Raw genomic sequence first — 10,008 nt, forward strand, 5'->3', positions numbered from 1 at the left:
CCTCACTTCAAGGTCACATAACTCCAGACCCATATAATTTAGGAATTAACATTTTTTTTCTGACAAAAGAAGAGAGTCCAAGGCAAGGGTGTCAAACTACTTTTTGCTGCAGGCCACATCGTAGTTACTGTTTCCTTTTGGAGGCCAATATGAATTTGGGGAAGCCATTAGATCTAGATTACATCTAGAGCGCACAACACATTGATGAAAAACAAGTTTTCGAATTGGAAGTCAAAAATAACAACTGTTATTGTTGTTTACATCCGACAATTTGAAATTTGAGTTCAGATTTAGTGAGCATATAGTGAGCATCATGGAATTTCACAAACTTTCGTGGACCGAATAAAATGATGTGACAGGCCAGATTTGGCCCCCGGGCCTTGACTTTGACACCGGTGGTGGTCTAAGGTTTCTTACATTGCATTGCATTGAATGTCGTCCTTAAAGGACATCTGACGTCTCCGGACAAGTTGTGTCCATAATTTGTAAAATGGCTTCAAATGACTTCTACTGATCTTATTTTACAAAGATTCCACCGCATATAGCTATATTTTACGTTTTAAGACTCACGCTGAATATTCCGGAAGTCTTGTTTTTGAGTTGGTGACGACTCCTCACCCTACGTCACTGAAGGAACGCCCCTGACCGAAAAAAGGACACATTGTAGCAGTCCTTCCATCACATCAATGCATTTTGCTGTACTTGTTTGGTCTGAAAACTTCATGTTGCACCAAAAAGAGGCAGAAGAGGGCGACAAAGCTCCGTGTAAGGAATTAATCAGCCTGTGGAAACGGGTTGATTAATTCCTTACACAGAGCTTTGTCGCCATTTTCTGCTTCTTTTTTAGTGCTACATCCCCCCCCCCATTGCCTCAAAATGGCACAGAATAAATTCTTTAATCGATTGCAAACGTGTATGCTTTCCTCTTCAGAACTATTTGAATCATATTCATAACTGGATGAGTAACAGGAAAGCATATTCTCTGAATCTGAAGCCATTGTTTTGATTCTCCAGCAAGGCAAGACGTCTTCGGGTGACGCCACGAACAAATGGGCGGGTCCTTCTGAAACTGGCCAATTTCGGGTTCATTTTTTGCAGATTTTGGACACTTTAAATCATTTTTATTGGTGTTTTGCATTTGAGTAAAAATATCATACCACGTGTTTTGGGTATATTAGATTCTATAAAACGTTTTTCTGCTGTCAGTTAGGAAACAAAAAGTGATGTCGGTTGTCCTTTAAACTCAATGTTCTGTGGGTCCTGGAATTAGATTGAAAATGCCAAAAACCCTGGCACTGCAGTGGACACATTTTTTGCACAGTGAATGAGTTATTATCAAGAAACAAAAGAATGGTTAATTAGCATAGCCATTATTCTGTGCATAATTATTATAAAATGCTGATTAGTGATTGTAATCTCCCAAGTTCGATTGAGACCAAATAATATCCACCATCTGGTGTGTTCAGGTAAATGTTGGTTCGAGTCTCCGAATGCTCACACAGTATGCCGCTTGTTTAACATAATGTCTGCTGCGTGGCTGATGATAAATGAAATCCATTACATCCACTCATGAGCATGCAGCGCACATACACACACCCATGCTTGTGTTTGGTGCAAAGAGGTCATCACATGTGTGGCAACCATCGGGCATGTATACTGTACGTCGGCGCATAAATGAGGTGCAGTTTTGGAAATAATCCAAAATGTATGTTAGTTTGTGCACTTTTCCTTTCTTAGCAGGATACTTGGACAGAGTTCACGTGGTGGTCTACCGTCTCATAAATGTGCTGCCTAGCAACAACGTCTGTCAGTAAAATTCAATCCTGAGCAATTCTGAATAATAATGCAAAAGTCATCCCGGCAGTCCATGGTGTTCTAAAAATGTTTTTGATATATGCTTAGGCATCAAACTGGCGCATCAGTCACTACGATGGGTGATTGTAGACAGTGATTGAAAAGTGTTTTCTCCATCCAAAATTGTCTTGTGGTCAAATTTGTGCCTTTTTTTGTTTTTTTTTGTACTGCACATGTTTGAGTCTTGGACTAAATTTGACTGATGAACACAATGACTATCATCACTTCAAAGAAACTTTCACTGAACTTGTGCTTCAAATACTGACAAGAGCCACAAAACACAGTTGAACTGTCAACAGCGTTCATGATAAGAAATTACCGGTATGCATTCCTGCCGTTGAAAAACAAGACTAAACCCTGACATCTTGCTCAGGAAGCAAACATGAGAAACGTTTGTCAAATGGATGCATTGCAAAATATGATTTAGTGAATACTTGCTGACATAACCTCTGGCAGTAAAATAAAAATGCAGTATGAACTCAATGAATTTGGTGGAAGAGGTTACTGGTGATTTGGTGAAACATGAATGTGTTAAATTTATTACCATCCATCCATGTTCTGAGCCGCTTTATCCTCACAAGTATTGTGAGTAAGGTTGCTATATCACGTCTACCAAATGCACAAACATGATTGATAATGCTCCTATTTTTATGCCAATCCCAAAATACTACTTGTCACCAAATTATCAAGTGTGTCGGGGGCGAGGCTGCTCCAAGTGCCGCCCAGACGGAAGTATCACCACAACGAGACTAGATTTGCCTTGGCACAAAAATGAAATGACATCCTTTAAGAGGGGGGACATGAGATGTGGTTGACATCTCTTGCATCAATGTACTCGTTATGTTGATTTGTCCCAATTCAAGTACATCTTTACCATTTAAATTAACTCTTTCACTGCCAGATGTGCAAAAATGTGTGCACTCAAGTGCAAGGGTTTTTGTCATTGTCACTCGAATTCCAGGACCTGCAGAATATTGAGTTTTAGTACAACATGAACATTCAATTCAGGGTAAGAAACTTTACACTCTCTTCTTTCATCAGAAAAAAATAGTTCATTCTTAAATTATATCGGTCTGGAGTTATATGAGCTTGAACTTTGGACGGCTGTCCAAAATACACGGCAATATATAAATATTCAGAATCAGAATCATATATTGTTGTAGCTGAAGGTGGAACAAAGCGCTAAAATGGTTAAAACGGAAATGCGGAAATGGGAAAAAACATGGCCAGAGGTCTTAACAGCACTTTATCGGTACCAAAATAAGAAAAACCAAAACCCAAACAAATTCGGGAATGGCGCTTTGTTATATTTTCAATTCCCAAATAAGTTCGTGAATGGCAGTGAATGTTTCACAAAAACGATTTTTTTTTTTCCTTAATAAAGGCCAATGTCAACAAATAGAAGAACTAAGCTTTAAAGGACAACCGACGTCTCCGGACAAGTTGTGTCCATAATTTGTAAAATGGCTTCAAATGACTTCTACTGAGTGTATTTTACAAAGATTCCACCGCATATAGCTATATTTTACGTTCTAAGACTCGCGCTGAATATTCCGGAAGTCTTGTTTTTGAGTTGGTGACGAGTCCGTACGTGACGTCACTGAAGGAACGCCCCTGAACGAAAAAAAAAGAAACATTGTAGCAGTCCTTCCATCACGTCAATGCATTTTGCTGTGCTTGTTTGGTCTGAAAACGTCATGTTGTACCAAAAAGAGTCAGAAGAAGGCGACCAAGCTCCATGTAAGGAATTTATCAGCCTGTGGAAACGGGCTGATTAATTCCTCACAGTAGCCATTTTCTGCCTCTTTTTTGGTGATCCATTTCCCCCCAATGTTGCCTCAAAATGGCACATAATAAATTATTTAACCGATTGCAAACATGTATGCTTTCCTCTTCAGAACTATTTGAATCATATTCATAACTGGATGTGTAACAAGAAAGCATATTCTCAGAATCTGAAGCCATTTTTTGGATTCTCCAGCAATGCAAGACATCTTGGCGTGACGTCACGCATGGGGGCGGGACTTTCTGAAAATACCCAATTTTTTGCTGATTTTGGACACTTTAAGTCATTTTTATTGGTGTTTTGTATTTGAATAAAAATATCATACTGCATGTTTTGGATATTTCAGATGCTATAAATCGTTTTTCTGATGTCAGTTAGGAAACAAAAAAGTGACGTTGGTTGTCCTTTAAAATTCCTTACTTCATCCCTAAATATGAAGAACAGAATCTCCTTATAGAATTCAATGAGACCACTCAAATTTTTTATAAGCTCAGGCAGCCCATTCCTATTCAAATAAGGATTTATTGTCCATGCCTACGCACACTGCACACACATTAGTGTCAGAGCACAGTTAGTTGGCTGTGCACTGATGAGAGGATGTCAGTCAGCCATGCAGTAATGTTCACTGGGCTGACCTCACTGATGATCTAACCACAACAGACATCCACTCAGTCCAGGCTGGCCCCAATGGAAAGTTTCAGATTGTGCTGCATTAGCCCGACAGGCTAAAGCTATCTTGAACAAATTCAGATAAAGATATGCAGTAAGTGTTTGAATCCCACAATAAAGAATCAACATGCATTGCCATTGATTGCTAGGTATATTATTCGAACAGTCAACTGTTATTAGCGTCTGTGTAAGTTGTCAGTCGTACCGGAGTGGTCCATCGATGATAAGGTTTCTTCCGCCGTCATCTGTACTTCTTTGAAGGTGTCAGACGTTTCGCTTCTTATCCAAGATGCTTCTTCAGCGAACTGGTCTTACTCGTAGTACAGTGAGACCTCAACTTACGAACTTAATTGGTTCCCAGACAGAGTGTTTAAGGCGAAAAGTGTGTATCTAAAAAAAAATTCCCATAGGAAACCATTAAAATGGGAATAATCCGTTCCCGGGTTTCCATAAAATATGCTTTTCAACTAAATAAGCCTTAAAACTACACACAACATACCTTATTCTATGGATAATAAATGTGCTATTGTATTGCAATGAAAGAAAAACACTGCATTGTATCATAAAGTCACTTTAATTGCATTTGTGATGGTCATTGATGGCTTGAAGGAATGGCATTGGAGGTCGAAGGTCAAAGGGAATTGCTGTTTGGAAAGAGAGGCACATTACATGAGGGCTGTAATTAAAGAAATAAACAGTGCTGTAAAATAAAGTTTTATTTACCTTTTTGATGGTGTTCCTCTGCCGAAGATTACTCCTCCAGCTGTGGTGGGTGTGTATTATGAAAATAGTGCGTTTCATAAGGTTTAATTTTCATAAATTTGACGTTCATAAGAAGAAAAGTTCGTAAGATAAGGTGTTCGTAAGTTGAGGTCTCACTGTAATATAGTATATAGGTCCACCAAAAAGTCAAATGAGTGGTTGCTAGCTTTTAGGTGCACCTAAAAGCTAGCAACCACTCATTTGACGACAATGAGGTTAACATTTTAGCGAAAGTACATAGATGGTTTGAAAGGGGAGTAAAAGAAGTGATTTTCATAAAACAGCTAAATCCTTCACTAAACCGATATGGTGGGGTGAGGTTCAATTTGGATCGTTCGTACAACAGCCTGCTTAGGCAACATAGGATTAGTAATACTGATGAGGTGATACCGGAGGAAGTGGGGTAATCAGTCCATTAGTCAGGACAATAGGAACAATCAGTGGAGCCACAGGGAGGAGTCATCTCCTCCCCCCAACCTGAGAGCAGGGACCTATCAGAGCAGTATCCGGCACCGCCATGTTTGGACAGTAGGGATATATATGTATATATATATATATATATTCTAAATATATTCTAAATTCCATTAAGTCCAATGAAATACGGTTTCTATAATATAAATTGGACTATTTTGATATTTCAAATATTGCTCTCTTGTCAATTCATGACTTTCACCTGCAACACTGAATGGGAATCAGCAAAAACAAAACAAAAAAATTCTTGTTATCACCTGCCCATATGATGACATACTGTAGGTTAAATCCCATATATATTTTTTTGTTTTTCATTCACGTGCACACTATAAATCTTGCACTGTGTCTGAGTCGCGTGTGCGTTTGTGGCTCATCAATCAGAAAGGGGCAATATTTGTGTTTTTCGTGATGGATGTGGATGGTTGTGTTTTGAGAAGTACAATATCTGCAGTAAGGTATCGAGGTTGGGTGTGTGTGAGCGCGTGAGCGCTTAATGTGTTTGCATTACTCTAGGGGGTCATAAATCATGGACTTACTGTACCAATTGTTTGAGGGCTTAAAGCTTGTCCTTGTAACTGTAAATAGTGTTTGTCCTCGGTGTTACTTAATTCCTGAATACACTCAATTTTGTTGTTTAATTTGGAGAAACTTTCAGACCATTGGCTATGTTATATGGACTTAAGTTTGTATATACCAATGTTTCTTAACCTTTTTTAATTTTTCGAACCTAACCACTTAATATGCACATTTACGAAACCCTTCATGAGTGAAAACTAAATATCGAAGCCCTGAGATTGCTTCACTCCTGACACCAACTCACCGAACCACTGGGTTTTGTTCAAACACAGACTACAAACCACTGGTGTATACAGTTGATGTACAATCATAGCAGATTCTGGCACCTCCACATCTGGACAGTAGGGATATATATAGGGCTGAAACTACCAGCAAAAGACTGAGAGCTTACACAGACGTATTACCAGCAAAACACTTTTAGTTCGCTGATGAAGCATCTTGGATAAGAAGCGAAACGTCCGACACCTTCAATGAAGTACAGATGACGGCTGAAGAAACCTTTTCATCAATAACATTAATCGTGGTTGGATCAACCAGACAAAAACTCGTGACAAATACACGCTGAAACAAAATACTCACAAACCCGAAAAATAACAATGCCAAGGGTGACGAGAAGCACAAACGAAATTTCTATGGACAAGGCTCATGAGCAAAGCAGTGGTCAAGAACAATAGTTCGACAAAGGAGCCCAGGTGCTGAAACAGAAAAAAAAAAAAAAAAAAACAAGCCAAAACTTGACACAATCATTCTGATCAATTCAATTATTTGAGAAAGCAATGATCTGGATGAATGACAACACCCACTAGCACAGGGGTAGGGAACCTATGACTGGTGTGCCATATATGGCTCTTTTGATGATTGCATCTGGCTCGCCGCTAAAACTAAATACATATTCTCGCTTTTTCACTGTTCATTTGCTGTTTGGGCGTCAGTTGGCGGAAAGCACAATTTTGATTGGATGATACTGACCTAGTTGGCCTTTAATGTTGAAACAGGCAAACACCCCTTTTAAATAAGCCCGACGAGTAAACAAAAATGACGAGTATCGTACACTTCAGGTTGGAATGGACCGAAGGATTCGCCTTTGTAGGGAGAAAAGGTTCAGATTCTAATTTGCAATGAAACAATACCATCGATGAAACAGTCGAATGTCAGTGGCACTTTGACAAGCCCCATGCTAACATTAGCATCAATATACTTCTGCGAGAGACAGCAGAAAGCAAGCGTGGAAGTGAATGAGTGTGCAAGCTAGCTAGCAGTAACTTCGCGTAAAGACCCGGCCTATTGACTTTCATTCCGATCGTTTGGCTGGATTTTTAACAATCATGAGGAACGGAAATCCATTCATGTTAAATGGTAAGTATTATCACAAAGTTATTTGAAATAATACATGCTGACATTTTGTTGAAAAGTAGCCGCGCATGCGTGCGTGTTTGCATGTGTGTGCGGCTCTCACGATTTTTTTTATCTGGCTCTCTTCGTCAAAAAGGTTCCCGACCCCTGCACTAGCATGTATATAAGGACCCTTCTCTAACTAAGATGGTTCACTGGGACTTAACTAAGCCCTTCACAAAATGATTGGGTCTGCCAGGTCATACCCGCATCTTATGATCCACAGTTGACAGCTGATATGATAACATCATGACACCTCCATTGTTAAGCCAATCGATAGGAGCTGTGCCTCAAAGGTACCTGTTACGATACCCCAACCTAATGACGGACACCATTGGTAAGGAATGCCTATAAGCTGAATCAGAATCAGAATCAGAATCAGAATACCTTTATTCGTCCCGCAATGGGGAAATTTGCAGTCCACAGCAGCAATTGAAGAGGGATGGGGTTGGGGTGGGAGTGAAAGGATAGAAAACAAGATATTCTAAGCATAACAAAATAAAAATGTCAACTGTATACTGTGCAAATGTAGATGTGCAAAAACCGTTCTATAAACAAGACTGTACATAGTGCAGAAGGAACCCTTTTTGTCTTTGGAACTCCAGAGGCAGCTGCTTTGTTTGGCTGACCAAGCAGCTTCAACAGTGGCAGGGATAAACATTTTGGTATGGGAGGAGTTCAGCCAGGCAATGGACTAGTCCCTTCAGATGGCAAGAGGTAATTCAACCATGTGGAATCTTACAAAGGGGAAACGGTTCACCATTAACACTGTGAATAGTGGAGATGAGTTGCTGCTGGACTCCATTGGTGACAAAGTGAGTCAGTGGGGGTAGAATACGTTAAAGACCTCTATTCCACTTGCATGCTTTTCTTTGAGGAAGCAAAGCCAGGGGCTTTTGAGGGGTCTCTCTAATCTCTGGGTTTGAAGTAATTGAGGTATTCTTAATTCTTTTCTTTGGCAAAATCCTTTGCGATGGGAAATTGAGTTCTTAAATGCTGTGCATGTTGTGCCGTTGTCCTGGTTGACGTGCTTCTACAAGATCACATGAACATCGGTGAGAGTTCCTTTGGATTGGCCGACAGATTTTGTGAGGGAGGGAGACAGGGGTGGGGGGGGGGGGGGGGGGGCGTGGATTTCAGCGCTGGGCCTTCAGTAGTGCTAAATCTGAACAATCCAGACTGAATTAAGTGTGGTGTGATTTACTACAAGTCCACTAGAGCAGTAGTCACCAACCGTTTTTGCGCCACGGACCGGTTTAATGTCAGACAATATTTTCACAGACTGGCGGATAAATACAACAAAATAAAATGATACGACAGGCATGGAAACTGTTTTTTTTCTTTCTTTTAAATATAATAATAAATGTGAATCCATTGTGTATTTTTATACAACTTTATTAGCAGAGTCCTGGTAACATCGTGCCAACAACAACATATGTAACATCATCTCTGCCCCTTAACCATGGTAATGTTTAAACATGCCTTCAAAATAAGATACACCACAACAAAAAGCATCAAGAGTAAGTTCTAGACAGATGTAATCGGGTAATTTTTCATTTTTCAAAATAAACATAGTTCGGACTCAGATATTAAATATGGCAATTATGTAAATTATTTATTCTTTCTGCGCGTCCCGGTACCAAATGACCCACGGCACTGGTTGCAGCAGGGGCTTGGGGACCTCTGCACTAGAGGGTGCCATTAGCCACTAAATAACGGACCGACCTTTCTTAATGATGTCCAATGTTTTTCTTGAAATAAATATAATAATAATAATAATAATAATAATAATATAATAATAATAAACAGGCAATATATATGTTGTTTGTTTTTAAAAGAAATGTGGTATGAACTACTGTCTGAAGCATTTCTTGTGCCCAGTTATATAAACTATATGGCAATATGTAAACGTGCATTTCTTTAATACCTTGAATAGAAAGGGGCCAGGGATTGAAGTCATTTTTCTGTTGCACCATTCCACTCAGATGTGGTTAAAACACAAAAAAGGGAGTGAATATAGAATAGACACACATTTTCTCCCCCTTTTTTTAAATGAAGTGTTTTGAGAGAAATGAGTTTTGTGGTGGAGGAAGAGAAGGGGGGAGGGAACAGTCATGTAAACCTCCTGAGTAAAAAAATGCTGTGAGAGTCAAGAAGCATTTCCAGAAAGTTTGAATAGTTCAACCCCACCCCCAATTGACCAGCAAAGTATTTACACACACTCGGTTTGTTATTCTGTAGTCTAATCAGAACGAATCTCAAGTGTTAACATCGGTGCTTGAGTCACATGACATTTCTATGTATTTATGCACATACATTTTGGACAATGTCACCGTGCATTTTTAGTCTTATATATGCTTTTACCTTAAAGAGCAGCCTCTTAAGTAGTGAACGCATTCATGTGTAAACCCTGATCAATTATGAATGATTAGAGGAGGACTCTTAAAAGCTATGAGAAACGACACAAACGGCAAGATAGACACCAGATGTGCAAATCG

Source organism: Hippocampus bargibanti, linkage group LG12 (genome assembly GCF_051943395.1).
Source record: "Hippocampus bargibanti isolate YZ-2025 linkage group LG12, ASM5194339v1, whole genome shotgun sequence".
Taxonomy (NCBI): domain Eukaryota; kingdom Metazoa; phylum Chordata; class Actinopteri; order Syngnathiformes; family Syngnathidae; genus Hippocampus; species Hippocampus bargibanti.